At 39.4% G+C, this 16362-nt stretch overlaps 1 non-coding gene across 1 annotated transcript; it reads right to left on the reverse strand.

The window, feature by feature from the left end:
* Nucleotides 1–770: 770 nt before the first annotated feature.
* Nucleotides 771–875, reverse strand: LOC122028393. Its single transcript, XR_006124784.1, has one exon. It is a non-coding gene; the product is annotated as a small nucleolar RNA R71 (small nucleolar RNA).
* Between the last annotated feature and the right edge of the window lie 15487 nt (nucleotides 876–16362).

Genomic DNA, 16362 nt, shown 5'->3' on the forward strand with positions numbered 1-16362 from the left:
GATCGATATTGTTTATTACTGACGACGAATCCATGCACTTGCAGAAGCGTAACAAGTTTTTGGCGTCGTTGCTTGGAACTGTGTCTATAACATTGGTGATAGTTATACTAGATTAGACTAGACTTTATTTTCTTTTCCCTTATCTTTTTCTAATATTTTGCATTTAGAGATAAATAATTTTATTCTTGTTTTTCTTTACTTTCTGTATTTTTATTAAAAACACCAAAAATAATATTATTTCATTTCTTCTTCTTTACTATAGTTCATATCTTATTTTTGCATGTGAAGAGCTAACCTTTCAGGATAACTTCTACCGTTTGATCCAGAGATCGATAGAACTTTCTTGAGAAGAAGAAACCTACAGAAGACATTTCAAGCAGTACAAGAATCTTCAGAGATAGCTGATAAATTGTTAAAGGATTATGCATCACCTTATGCACGAGGGGTTCGGTCTAGCATCACTCGACCGCCAATCGAAGCCAACAACTTTGAAATCAAGCCTGCAGTAATTCACATGGTTCAGCAGAATCAATTTGGAGGAGGACCGCATGATGATCCAAACCACCACTTAGAGCTTTTCTATGAGATCTGCGGCACCATGAAAGTAAACGGAGTCCCTCCAGAATCAGTAAGGTTATTGCTCTTTGGATTCTCCCTGAAAGACAGAGCCAAGCAATGGCTAAATTCCCTTCCAGCAAATAGCATTATATCCTGGGAGCAGTGTGAGCAGAAATTCCTGGACAAATTCTATCCACCAAGCAAGACTGCTCATATAAGAAATCTGATTGCAAGCTTTAAACAGGTAGACTGAGAATCATTATTTGAAGCCTGAGACAGATTTAAAGTATGCTGAGACAATGTCCCCATCATGGCCTTGAGAAATGGTTGGTTCTACACACCTTCTACAATGGAATCAATTATCACACGAAGATATCCCCCGATTCTGCAGCAGGAGGAGCACTGATGAACAAGAGCCTTGATGAAGCTGAAGAGATCATAGAGAATGTGGCACAGAATCACCATCAGTGGACATCAGAAAGATCTGGTGGTTCTTTCTTAGGAAATCCAATAAAAGCGTCAGGAAAATTCGACATAGATGCAGTCACTCTCATGTCTACAAAGCTAGACACTCTGACCAAGAAGTTTGAGGCCATGGGGAACAACAACAGCACGACTAATGCGATAGTTTGTATTTGCAAAACTTGTGGAAGTATGGATCATGCTCAAGATACTTGCCCCCTAGGGCCAATGCAAGCACAGATAAATCAACTTGAGCAATGTGATGCAATAGTCAGCTACAACTAAAGGCAAAACAATCCATACTCCAACACATACAATCCAGGTTGGAGGAATCACCCAAACTTCTCATACCAGAACAATCAGGACCAAGGGCTAGCAAAATAAAGTTATCAACCTGGATAACAGAGCTATCAACCTGGACAACAGAGCTACTCATCTGGATAATAGACTTTTCAAAAGAAACCTTCACAATTGTCCAGGATTGAAAAGATGTTTGAAGAAGCTCTCTCAGAGCAAAATGAGATGAAGAATGAGATCAAGTTGTGAACCCAAAGAATGAAAAATTCTGAGAAACATCAAAAGATGCAAGACAGCCAGATAGTCCAGATAGCACAATCCATCTCAAGAGCACAAGGAACATTTCCAGGGAAGCTAGATATAAACCCAATAGAACACTGCAATCGCATTGAGCTGAGGAGCAGATGAACTTTGGGAGACCCCCAAATCATTACTCAGAAGGGATCTGATTCAGAGGAAGAGTCCTCTCCCCTACTGCCCAATCAGACCCAAAACAGGGATGGAGAGGAGGTTACTAAGAAAGTCGAAGAAATTCTTCAAGTACCCCCACAGAGTCAGACGATCCCTTTCCCTCAGAAATTGATAACCTCCTAGAAGAATGAAGAGTTCGACCGATTTTTGAAGAGGATCAAGGAGATTTGCGTAGAAGTACCACTGATAGATGCACTGCACCAAATGTCGAAGTTTGCATAGTTCTTAAAGGGTATTTTATCTAATAGAAGGTAGAAGGGCGACTTCGAGACTATAACACTAACAGAGAATTGCAGCGCTCTCCTTATGGCAAATACTCCACCAAAACTTCAGGATCCATGAAGTTTCTCCATACCATGCAAAATTGGTTCTGAACTCATACCGAGAGCTTTCTTCGACTTGGGGGCCAGCGTTAGCCTACTTATGTACTCTTCATGTAAGAAGCTGGGCCTTCAGAATATTAAACTGACTACTATGACACTGTAATTAGCTGACCATTCATGTAGATATCCAATGGGAATAGTGGAAGACATGCCAGTAGAAGTGGGTGGATGTATCGTTCCCACAGATTTCATTATCTTGGATATGGGGGAGGATCCCAAGATACCGATCATCCTTGGAAGATCATTCCTTGCCACAGCTGGAGCCATCATTGATGTGAAAAGTCATAGGCTATCTTTGGAGATCGACAAAGAAAAGATCGAATTTGATTTATCTGATTCCTCCATCTGTAACCCCTCTTCTCAAGGCAATTCTAGCAAAATCAACATACACAAAGTCAAGGAGTGCAGTTTCCATGAGAGTTCCCCTCCAGCGAGCAATAAGAAATACATTTGTCCTGCATGAGCGAAACTAAAGGCGCAGACTGGAGCATTAATCCTAGGAGGAGAGTCATGCTTCCATGGGTTTAGTCCACACTAGCTGAAATGGGGTCGAGCTAAAGACCTAAAACAAGCACTTCTTGGGAGGCAACCCAAGGGTTTTTCATTCTAGTTCGTTGTTCTAGTTTAGTTGAGTATTTTTTTATTATTTATTTATTTTTGGGTATTCATTTTCAGGATGTACAGAGCCTCCATGAGCTATCCGTGAGCGTTTCATCGGCGTGGAGGCGTCAGAGGAACTGAAGGAGCGAAAGGCGAGCCACCATGAGCCTAAAAGAATCAGTCGTGTGATCCCACACGGCCGTGCGAAGCCAATAGAAGGATGAAGGCCATGGGTCGTACACCCTTGCACGGCCATGTGGTCTATGCAGAGAGAAGAAGGACACAGGCCGTGCAAGAATGCCAGAGAAGGAGAAGGCTCGGGTCGTGCCAATTGACATGGCCGTGGGACATGACCAGAGAAGAGGGAGGACTGGGCCGTGCCAATTGGCACGGCCGTGAGACCTTGGCCGAGGGGAGAAAAGAGGAGGTTGTGCCAATCGGCATGGCCGTGCAGAGCCCTACCTAAGCCGGTCGTGTCTATAAGACACGGCCATGCCCCTGCCCATGTGCGCCACCCACCTCTCCAAAAAAAAAACCCCTATTTCCATCTCCTTCTCTCCCAAAATCCTTCTCCTCCCTACTATACCTCATCAAACCCTAATTTCCCAACTCTAGAGCTCATTTTTGCTTAGATCTACATCTAGATCTAACACTTCTTCAAGCCACAAATCCAAAAAGAGAGAAGAAACTTCTCTTATTTTCCTTCCTTCTCCTCCTCTCCCATCCTCAAGACCCATCTCCACAAGAAATTCCTCGACCTTACACCATGTCGCAGATTTTGAAGAGACTTCGTCGAGGAAGCAGTGGATCTGGCGAAGGAGATGCACCGGGAGGCGACAAAGGCAAGGGGAAAGCGTCTTCTTCAAAAGGCAAAGGAAAAAGGGTGGCACGCGATGAAGGTAACGAAAATGAGTTCAATATTATTTTTAGAAATCATGAACAAAAAGCTAGATATGATATCCTTGTCGCTAGAAAAATTACATGCACTAAATATATGGATCCCATTACTATGAGCATGCTAGGAATTAGGGATGATGTAGATTGGATGATTAGCTCTTTATATTGGAATGATATTATATACGCTCATGCACCAACTTACCCCCGCCTAGTCCTTGAATTTTTTAGCTCGATTGATGTTAAATTTTCTTCTGAAGATAACTACGTAGGGGTTATAACTTTTAAGATGATGAATAAAGAAGTTCGGTAGACTTTTAGTGATTTCAATAATTGTTTTGGTTTACCCATTGGTGGTGCCCGTGGATTTGATGATGAAATAAGATGGAATGAATTTTGGACGTCGATAACCGGATCAAAAGACCCTTATGAACCCTCTAGAGCCAAGGCATCCCGCATGCAAAACCTAACCTTTAGATACCTTCACCAAGAAATGAGCAAAATGATCTTTGGCCGAGGAGAGAGTGATGGGGTGGTTAGAAAGATAGAACTCTATTCTCTTTGGGCGATGTTGAATAAAGTTGATTTTGATTCCGGATTTCATTTTTTACAAACTTTGTTGAGGGCAGCTAAGGCATCTTTGGGGATGATAGTGTTTGGTGGATTGATCACCTAAGTAGCATTCAATCTGGGTTGTGCGCTTGATGGATTAGAGGTGATTCATGGTAATGACAAGATCGATATTGATTCTTATCTTGCTATGAAGATGATTTTTCGGGATGAGAATGAGTTTTCTTTCCCTAGGACCAATGGTTTTCCATTACCCCTTCCTTGCCCCGAGCACACTTCAGTTCGCGACCCCGCGAATTGGGTGATTACTGATTTACACCTCGAGACTGTACCCTCCATTGTAGAAGAAACCGAGTACCACGAAGAGCCTGTTAGGACCTTCGGACGCGGCTAGAGAGGGGGGGTGTGAATAGCCGACCCCAAATTCACGTTTCTTCCTACAATTTTAGTTAGCGCAGCGGAAATAAAAGATAGAAACGAAACAGGAGAATATCAAACCTCAAACGCGACGATATAACGAGGTTCGGAGATGATACTCCTACTCCTCGGCGTGTCCGTAAGGTGGACGAATCCTATCAATCCATCGGTGGATGATGTTGGTGCAGTTAGCACTAACGGTCTAACTCAGGTTTTGATGAATGACAAATCAGGTTAAGTTAGGTTTGTTGTTGTCTGACACTTTTATCAAGTGTGCAGGAAAAGTCCAGCTAGGTCGACGGGCTGACCGGATAGTTGGCGAGAAGTCCAAGCGGGTCGACGGGCTGACCGGACGCTTGGCGAGAAGTCCAGCTAGGTCGACGGGCTGACCGGATAGCTGGCGAGAAGTCCAAGCGGGTCGACGGGCTGACCGGACGCTTGGCGAGAAGTCCAGACGGGTCGCATGGCCGCCTCTGGCGGTAAGTGAGGTAAGTCACTTGAGGGGAGTGATCAGCGAGGCCGCGTGAGGGAACATTAGGCGTCGATCCGACTTAGATCCATTTCGGATATCTAAGTCGAGATCGTGACTAGATTCCGATCTCGAAGACGGAATCTAAGTCATACTTTGCTCATCTATAAAACGTGCTAACATTCTTTGCTGCGGTACATTTGCCTGACTAACCTTTTCGCGAGAAGGACTTTCGAGAGTCCGGCGCCGGAGGATCCGGCGCCGAAGGCAAATTTCATCCAGTCGAGCCACGCGGAGCATCATGGTTTGTGCAGCTCGTCACATTCGTGCGCCGGAAGGATTCAGCGCCGGACAAGATATAAAAGAAGCCCAGAGCTTGAGAATCAATCATCAATCGAGAACTTTCGATTGGGTCCCACGCTTCACGTTCTCGCGACGCTAACAAAGCTCCGACAAAGTGCTTCTTCGCTTTTGGTTAATTTTCTTGTCGTACTTTGTTTCATTAAGCATTTCCTGTATTCATTCTGTAATCATATTCGAATTGCTAGTGATTGCCCAACGAAAGTGGTCAAGGACCACGGCCTCGAGTAGGAGTCGTCACAGTTCCGAACCAAGTAAAAACAACTGTGTCTACTTTACTTTTCCGCTGCGCTAATACTCTATATTTTGATCGATATTCACCCCCTCTATCGAACCTATCGGTCTTACAAGTGGTATCGGAGCGGTCGCCTCGATTTGGTGCAACCACCAATCGAGTGGGTGAAATATTTTTAATTCCAAACTGATATTATTATCTTTTGGAAGATTTTTTTCGTTACACTTAGAGTTTCTATTTTTCCCCGATCGCTAATCCAAGACGAAGTCTTGGAATTTTTTCTAGTTAATTTAGTGTGTGCAGGATAAGATGTCTCAACAAGAAGGCTTCAACAGTACGTCCTCCCTATTCAACGGGATGATTTTTCGTATTGGAAGAGAAGAATGGAGGTCTACATGAAGACGGATTACGACCAATGGATTAGCGTCACAAAGGCTTATAAAATTCCAGTAGACAACTCCGGGAAAATAATAGACCCCGAAGAATGGACAAATGATTTAAAGAAAAGGCATCAATGGAGAACAAAGCCATCAACACTCTACAATGCGGACTAACACGAGAAGAATCGAACTGGGTCGGACCGCATGAAAACGCTAAGGAGCTCTGGGATAAACTGATCGAACTGCACGAAGGAACAAGCGATGCTAAGGTAACAAAAAGAGATTTGTTGTTAAATAAAATTTTTAATATAAAAATGCAGGAAGGTGAAACGGCAAGTCAGCTCCACGCGAGGATCAAAGATATCCTCAACGGTCTCCACTCGATAGGACACCAAATGGAGAACCGAGACTTAATAAGGTACGCGTTAAATGCTTTTCCACGAAATAATTTGTGGGCATCAATTGTAGATGCTTACAAAATTTCAAAAATCTATCTAAATTAAAATTGGATGAACTCTTTTGTGAATTAGAACTTCATGAGCAAACTAACGCTGGGTCGAGAAAGGTGTAGCTTTAATTGCAGGTTCCTCTAAAGAAAAGAAGAACAAGCCTGAATCAAGAAGATTCCGATCAAGACTCTGAGGACGAAGAACACCGGTGAACCTGGTAAGGAAGATGTTCACCAGAAAGAGAAGCTTCAACAAACAGGATCTTCAGAAGATCAGTTCGCCAGCCGACTCAAGAAATGTCACATGTTTCGGATGTAACAAAAAGGGGCACTACAAGAACGAATGCCCAAGATTGAAACTTGACAAACCAAAGTCAACAAAGAAGAAAGCCCTCAAAGCAACATGGGACGATTCCTCCTCGGACGAATCGGAGGGAGAAAGGCAAAACACCAAAGTCACCTCGCGTTGATGGCTCGCGAAGAGGAATCGGAAGACGGGTCCGAACCCGAATCGAGCCACGAGTCCGCACTCGTTTCCGAAGGTTCCGAAGAGGTATACCGAAACTTAAATCATAAATTCTTTAGAATTATCTCGTGTTTAAATAAAAAATTAGTTAAATTGGAAAATGAAAATAAATCGCTTCTTGAGGAAAATCAAAACCTCAAGGAACAATTAAAAAATTCGAATTCAACTCAAGACCGAACACTTGAGGAGGAGAATTTATCATTAAAAAGTGAAATTAATAAGTTAAAAGAATTGTTGGAAAAATTCACAACAAGATCTAAAAATTTAGATTTAATTCTAAATAACCAAAAGGCATGCTATAATAAAACCGGACTTGGATATAAGTCAAAATCAAACAAAACCTTTAAATCATTATTAACCCAACACAAAGCAACTAAACAAGCTTGGGTCCCGAAAGCGTGCTTAACCACGCAAGTAGGACTTAATCAATTCTATATACCTAAAGATAAAATACATTATATAAACTTGAATAAATCAGATCAAAACCTAAAAAATAAATTTAACTTAAAATCAAAATTCAAAACTCAAAATTTAGACTATCACCAAGTTGACTATAACTATAAAAAGAATCGACACAAACCCAAAAATCTAAATTAATGGCCAATAATTCAGGAAGAGGCTCCAGAATAGCTGGCACCTCCAAAACTAACATAACCCGACAGGGTAATCAAGATTGGTTAAAAAGAGACCGAAGTTAACTTGACTCATGGTACTGGTGAAGTTTTTGGATGATAGTACGTTAGGGAAGCTTGGGCATCGCATGTCTAGAAAGATATGGCTTCGATCTGGTGCATTTGGCCAAGTGGAACTGACCGAAGCTACCCTTAAACGAATCCTAACCAGTTAGATCAAGATTTAGTACTAAGTTCCGTGGATAGGACTATTCGGAAAACTTCGAAAGGTTGGTTACTTCTAATGATGTCCCTGTGACTCACCAAGCTTAGAAGTTTATCCGAAGAATGCCTATTTGTGGAAACCAAAACTAAATCTGAATCTAACACAAGTTAAACCAAAAGTCTGTAATCAAACCAATTTCATCTCACAAAATCATAGGATTCCCTGATTGATAATATAGATCGGGTGAGATGAATAAGGCTTAACTTAATTTTAAATTTTCAAAAATTTAATTTTAAACTTAAAAATTATTTTCAAAAATTTTAATTTTAAACTTAAAAATTATTTTCAAAAATTTTAATTTTAAACTTAAAAATTATTTTCAAAATTTTAAACTTAAAAATTATTTTCAAAAATTTTAATTTTAAACTTAAAAATTATTTTCAAAAATTTTAATTTTAAATTTAAAAATTATTTTCAAAATTTTAAACTTAAAAAATTATTTTCAAAATTTTAAACTTAAAAATTATTTTCAAAAATTTAATTTTAAATTTAAAAATTATTTTCAAAATTTTAAACTTAAAAAATTATTTTCAAAATTTTAAACTTAAAAATTATTTTCAAAAATTTAATTTTAAATTTAAAATTTATTTTCAAAATTTTAAACTTAAAAAATTATTTTCAAAATTTTAAACTTAAAAATTATTTTCAAAAATTTAATTTTAAACTTAAAAATTATTTTCAAAAATTTTAATTTTAAACTTAAAAAACTATTTTCAAAATTTTAAACTTAAAAATTATTTTCAAAATTTTAAACTTAAAAATTATTTTCAACTTAAAAATTATTTTCAAAATTTTAAACTTAAAAATTATTTTCAAAATTTTAATTTTAAAACTTAAAAATTATTTTCAAAATTTTAATTTTAAAACTTAAAAATTATTTTCAAAACTTTAAACTTAAAAATTATTTTCAAAATTTTAATTTTAAAACTTAAATCAATTTCTTAAGTAATGATTGATTAAAAAATTGATAAACTAAGACTAACATAAATCCTACGTGTTGTAGGAAACCAAGTGGATTTTGGACAGTGGTTGCTCCAAACATATGACTGGAGATCACACCAAGTTCACTCAATTAACCTACAAAAGCCTAGGAACAGTTGCCTTTGGAAACAACGGTAAACTCAAGGTAATTGGTATAGGTAATATTGAATTAAACATAGATTTCATAATTTCAAATGTTCTACTTGTTGAAAATTTTAAATACAATCTTCTGAGTATAAGTCAATTGTGTGACACTAGGTATAAGGTAAAATTTCTATCCACAGAATGTTTGATCAAACATCTAGATAATCCAACTATAAGCCTAAAAGGCTTTAGAAAAGACAATATCTATGCCATCAACTTAACCACTTCTTCAGTCAAGTGTTATTTAACGCAAAAAGAAGAAACCTGGTTATGGCACAGAAGAATGTCACACACCCATTTCAGAAACATAAGTAAATTAAACGGTCTAGTTAGAGGCTTACCAAAATTACCTAACTTAGATTCAACAATATGTAATGCTTGTCAACAAGGCAAACAAACAAAATCTACCCACAAACCAATTAATGAATCCCAAACCAACTCAGTCCTAGAACTTTTACACTTAGATTTATTTGACTCCCACGGGGTCAAATCAATAAATGGAAGTCTGTACTGTTTAGTTATAATAGACGACTATTCTAGGTTCACTTGGGTCAAATTCTTAAAACATAAAGATGAAACTTTTGAAATTTTTACGAATTTCTGCAAACAAATTGAAAATGAAAAAGGCATAAAAATTAAAAGAATCAGAAGTGATAATGGAGGAGAATTTAAAAATCATAATTTTGATAAATTTTGCCTTGAAAATGGCTACCATCATGAATTTTCTTGCCCTAAAACTCCCCAACAAAACGGAATTGTAGAAAGGAAAAATAGAACCTTACTTGAAGCATCTAGAACTATGCTAAATGAATACAACTTACCTAAATATTTTTGGGCAGAAGCTGTTAGTACAGCCTGCTATGTACAAAACCGAACAACACTAAACAAAAACCACAATAAAACATTTTTTGAAATATTTTACAACAAGCAACCTAATATAAAATACTTTAAGGTATTTGGTTGCCCAGCCTTTATCCTAAATACTAGAGAACACTTAGGCAAATTCACTTCCAAAATAGAGAATGGAATTTTTCTAGGTTACTCTCTGAATAGCAGAGGCTACAGAATTTATAATAAAGTCACTTTAAGAATTGAAGAAACCACCAATGTAAAATTCAAAGAATCCAATCAAAACCTAGAACAAGCCCAACCTCAACCAGTTGACTCTGTTCACGAACATATCAATTCTGAGGGAACAAACCAAACCCAAAATAATGAAGAAGAAGAACAACTACAAGAAAGTCAACCTCCTAGAACCATAAGAGTCAACCCAAACCATCCTACTAATCAAATAATTGGTGACCCAGACCTGAGGGTTCAAACTAGGTCATCTTTCATAAACCTAAGTCAAATCTCGTTAATCTCAAATATTGAACCCAAAACTGTAGCTGAATCTCTACTTGACCCAGACTGGGTCATAGCTATGCAAGAAGAATTAGCTCAATTTGAGCGCAATGAAGTTTGGGACCTAGTACCTCAACCTACCGATAAGAAAATAATAGAAACCAAATGGGTATTTCGAAACAAATTAAGTGAAACTGGAGAAATTACTAGGAACAAGGCCAGGTTAGTTGCCAAAGGGTTCAGTTAAGTTGAAGGACTTGACTACGATGAAACTTATGCCCCGGTAGCTAGACTAGAGTCCATTAGAATGTTACTAAGCTATGCAGCCCATAAAGGATTCAAACTATACCAAATGGATGTCAAGTCTGCCTTTCTTAATGGATTGATAAAAGAAGAAGTGTATGTAGGTCAGCCGCTAGGTTTTGAAAGCCTAGAACACCCTGATTATGTCTACAAATTAAAAAAGGCATTATATGGACTTAAACAGGCACCTAGGGCATGGTATGAAAGACTAACCTCTTACTTAACCTCTAAAGGGTTCAATCAAGGTCAAATTGACCCAACACTATTTGTGAAATCAATAAAAGAAGATATTTTTATAGCTCAAATTTATGTAGATGATATCATCTTTGGTTCAACCAACTCAGAATTTTTAAACGAATTTACAAACCTAATGGAACACGAATTCGAAATGAGTCTGGTAGGAAAATTAACTTATTTTCTAGGGTTACAAGTCAAACAAACAAATGAAGGAAATTACATTTATCAACAAAAATATACTAAGGAGTTACTTAGAAAATTTGGAATGGAAAATACTAAAGAAATAAAAACACCTATGGCCGTAAACACAATCCTAGATGATGATCCTAATGGAAAATCAGTAGACTTAAAACATTATCGGAGCGCAATAGGTAGTCTACTTTACCTAACTGCAAGCCGACCTGACAGTTTATTTGCAGTTAGTATGTGTTACTAAACCTGTGCTAAAGAATCTCATTTGACTCAAGTCAAAAGAATCTTTAGATACCTCAAGGGAACCACAAATGTAGGTATTTGGTATCCTAGGACCAACAACTTTGAATTAATAGGATATTCTGATTCAGATTATGCCGGATGCAAATTAGACTGCAAAAGCACAAGTGGTGGATGCCAACTACTTGGTCCATCCCTTGTCAGCTGGTTTAGTAGAAAGCAACACTGTGTTGCACTATCTACAACTGAGTCAGAATACATAGCTATAGGCGAGTGTGTTGCACAAATATTATGGATGATGCATACTCTAAAAGATTTCAACTTAAATATCACAAATGTAAAAGTATTAATTGATAATATAAGTTCGATTAACTTAACCAAGAATCCTGTGCATCATTCAAGAACCAAACATATTGAAGTTAGGCATCACTTCATCAGGGATCATGTTACTAAAGGTGATATTGAACTCAAGTACATTGAGTCTAAATCAAATTTAGCTGACATTTTTACAAAACCACTCCCTGAAAGTGAATTTAGCAACTTACGACGACAATTAGGGATGTGCTCAATAGACTAGGATCCTTCATAAATACTTTCAAAACTGATTTTATCAACTTATAGGCTAAACTTGTTTGTTTTCAAAATTTCCATTTTTAAACTTTCAAAAACAGTTTTGGCCTTAGACTAGTCTTACATCCTTAGAAAGCATGTACCCATAGGTTTAGCTCTTGAGCATCTCACCAACACCTTAGGCTTACCTTGCTTGTGGTTGATAAACATAGAAAGGGGTGAGATGCATAGGCCATCTGTCTGGACTTAAGATGCTTATTTCAGTGCATCAGTATAAGTCTGGACGTTAAATACAATTCAAATATTAATCAGATTAAAGTTCATCAGTCAAGTCAAACACTGACTGATTATAATTAACTTAATCTGACTAACCAAGTGAAAGCTACTATTTTCTAATAGTTAGTTAGTACCTAATTGGTTAGACAGCTGGTTGAAGTTAAATATCAAATTCAGGGGGAGAAATAAAACTACTTTAGTTTTCCAAATTGAATTTTAAACTTAAATTTGAAAATCAAAGTTTAAAAATAATTTGTTTAAAATTGTGAAATTTTAAACTCACAAACTTTTTATCCTTTTTACCTATTCTTTGAAAACTGAACTTTTCAAGTATTTTAAACCATAGTTTTGAATCTAATACTTTTAAACTTTGAAAAATTTGATTTTGAAAAGCAAACTTTACAAAAACATTCCAAAAATTTTTTCTTACGTTTATCAAACTCCTTTGAAAACTAAAAGTAAAGATTTAAACTTAATTTTACTTTGAAAATTGTCCTGAGTCTACTTCTTAAAGATTTGACTTTACTTAATTTTGACAATTTAATTTGAAGGATAAACTTTACAAAATTTAGTTTACAAACTAAGCTTCTCAAAGTTATTTTCCTTGTTTTGAAAATTGAATCTTGTACACTTAGTGTTGAAAAATAAATTTCAATTAGTTTTGAAAAATAGACTTTTCAAACTTAGCTTTGGGATTTTGGTTTTGAAAACTTATGTTTAAGTAGCATTTCAAAGTTGAAACTTGTTTTGAAAAATTTTTTTTGACCTTATACACTTATGTTTGAAAATTAACCTATCTAAACTTAGCATTTTTTTTTCTAAAAACTAAAAGCTAATGCTTTCAACAAATTTTCAAAACTTTATACCCCCCCAAGTCAATTTGATCTTCTCTTGGATTTAAAAACTCAGTTATTGTTCAAGGTATTATTGTTTTCAGTATTTCTCGCTATGATTGTTTACCCTTGTTGTTTGATGAATGCCAAAGGGGGAGAGTTAGGTTGGTTAAGTTAGGGCAACTAAATGCAAAACTTAAAAAAAAAAAAAAAAAAAACTAACTTAAACCTTAAAAACCTCAAAAATCATGCTTGATTTTTTGCATACTTTTTATCACTAACTTAATCAGGTTGTCATTCCATCAAAATGGGGGAGATTGTTGGTGCGGTTAGCACTAACGGTCTAACTCAGGTTTTGATGAATGACAAATCAGGTTAAGTTAGGTTTGTTGTTGTCTGACACTTTTATCAAGTGTGCAGGAAAAATCCAGCTAGGTCGACGGGCTGACCGGATAGCTGGCGAGAAATCCAAGCGGATCGACGGGCTGACCGGACGCTTGGCGAGAAGTCCAGCTAGGTCGACGGGCTGACCGGATAGCTGGCGAGAAGTCCAAGCGGGTCGACGGGCTGACCGGACGCTTGGCGAGAAGTCCAGACGGGTCGACGGGCTGACCGGACGTCTGGCAGGTAAGTGAGGTAAGTCACTGGAGGGGAGTGACTGCGAGGACGCGTTCCCGGGTAGGGAACATTAGGCGTCGATCCGACTTAGATCCATTTCGGATATCTAAGTCGAGATCGTGACTAGATTCTGATCTCGGAAAGACGGAATCTAAGTCATACTTTGCTCATCTATAAAACTGTGCTAACATTCTTTTGCTGCAGGGTACATTTGCCTCGGACTAACCTTTTCTTGCAGGAGAAGGACTTTCTGGAGAAGAGGGGTCCGGGCGCCCGGAAGGGATCCGGGCGCCCGGAGGTCCGGGCGCCCGGAAGGGATCCGGGCGCCCGGAAGGCAAATTTCATCCAGCCGAGTCGTCGCCACGTGGAGCATCATGGTTTGTGCAGCTACGTCACATTCCAGGCGCCCGGAAGGGATTCAGGCGCCCGGGACAGCATATAAAAGAAGCCCCAGGCAGGAGCTTCAGAATCAATCATCAACTGAGAACTTTCGACTGCTGGTCCCACTGCTCTACGTTCCTGCGACGCTAACAAAGCTCCGACAAAGTGCTTCTTCGTTTTTGGTTAATTTTCTTGTCGGTATTACTTTGTTTCATTAAGCATTTCCTGTATTCATTCTGTAATCATATTCGAATTGCTAGTGATTGCCCAACGAAAGTGGTCAAGGACCACGGGCCTTCGAGTAGGAGTCGTCACAGGCTCCGAACGAAGTAAAAAACAACTGTGTCTACTTTACTTTTCCGCTGCGCTAATACTCTATATTTTCGAATCAATATTCACCCCCCCCCCCCTCTATCGAACCTATCGGTCTTACAGATGAGACCCCGGAAAATCGGCTAATAAAAACTCCTTCTCAGTGGAGAAACCTCGCCACAATCTCTCTTGCAACAGCAAGATCGGAGTACAAAGATAAAGCAAGAAGCCAAGAACAATATGAATGTAAAAACACTAGTTTGCTTGCCTTCTCGTCGACTGGTGATGAAGCAACTACTTCACGGATGCCAACAACAACAGCAACTGATCAGTTGGAGTCCAGCCGAGGGAAGCTCACACGAAGCTTCAGCAGTGGAGAGCTCAGCAAAGCTCAGATCGCAGGAGCAAGAAGAAGTCAGCCGCTCTGTCGACCATCTCTATGAACTTGAGTTATGAAAACACTGAAAAATTTAAGTATCAGACACTGATAGGTCTACGGACCGATCGCTCCACCCATCGGTGTGATCTGATCGGTCGGGGACCGATCAGGTCGGCCTAGCACGCGGAGCTCGCAACTGATCATTTTCTGATCGGTCTACAGACCGATCAGGAAGTCCCTGATCGGTCCGCGGACCGATCCTCTATCTCCTTCTCCCAATATGTTTGGTTACTGATCGGTCACCAGACCGATCAGATGACCCACAGTGAGAATCAGTGTATCACTGGATCGGTCAGCAAACCGATCCAGATACCCATAGTATCACTGGATCGGTCAGCAGACCGATCCAATTTCCCAGCCTTAAACCCTAAAGCCTTCCTGATCTAGAGAACGAGCTACCGAGCCCTCTCCGACTTCCACATCCGGTCCAGAGAACGAGCTACCAAGCCCTCTCTGACCTAGTCCGGAGAACGAGCTACCGAGCCCTCTCCGACTTCCACGTCCGGTCCAGAGAACGAGCTACCGAGCCCTCTCTGACCTAGTCCAGAGAACGAGCTACCGAGCCCTCTCGGACCTAGTCCGGAGAACGAGCTACCGAGCCCTCTCCGACTTCGTCCGGTCCAGAGAACGAGCTACCGAGCCCTCTCTGACCTAGTCCGGAGAACGAGCTACCGAGCCCTCTCCGACTCTATCCAGTCTAGAGAACGAGCTACCGAGCCCTCTCTGACCTAGTCTAGAGAACGAGCTACCGAGCCCTCTCTGACCTAGTCCGGAGAACGAGCTACCGAGCCTTCTCCGACTCCATCCAGTCCAGAGAACGAGCTATCGAGCCCTCTCCGACCTCCAATGCCAAGCTTCCATACTTGGACTTTTCCCCGTGCCAAGCTCCCTGCTTGGACTTTTCCCGTGCCAAGCTCCCTGCTTGGACTTTTTCGTGCCAAGTCTCCATACTTGGACTTTTCCCGAATTAGGTCAACTCAAGTCGGGTCAACCTGGTCAACCTTGACCAAAGATTGCACCCACAATCCCCCAAGTTCCTATTCTTGTCAAACATCAAAATACAACTTCTCTATTCTTGTCAAACATCAAAATATACCTCGAGTCAGGTCAACTCGAGTCGGGTCACCCAGGTCAACCTTGACCTAAGGTTGCACCAACAGAGCCCTCGTCATTAGGATTCCTGTATCCTTCCGGACATCCAGAATCTCCTAGACACTCTTTTGCATATGGCACGGGATCCTCTAGGTTTGATTTTTCTGACTTCCGTGCCTCTTTAGACTCCCTTCATGAGAAGCAAACAACCCAACAACGATTGTTGGAGGGTTATTTCAAGTTATCTGACGACCAGTTTAGGGAGGTACAGGATCATTTTCAGTTTACTAGGGACTTCCATAGTCAGGTGACAGAGTTCGTTCAGGATTATGAGGTTGACCAGAAAAGAATGAGAAATTGTATAGATGATATGGATATCACTAGACAACAAATAGATGCCCTTTATCAATATCATCAATACCTTAGCCATCTT

This window comes from Zingiber officinale, chromosome 10A (assembly GCF_018446385.1).
Source record: "Zingiber officinale cultivar Zhangliang chromosome 10A, Zo_v1.1, whole genome shotgun sequence".
NCBI classification, from domain to species: domain Eukaryota; kingdom Viridiplantae; phylum Streptophyta; class Magnoliopsida; order Zingiberales; family Zingiberaceae; genus Zingiber; species Zingiber officinale.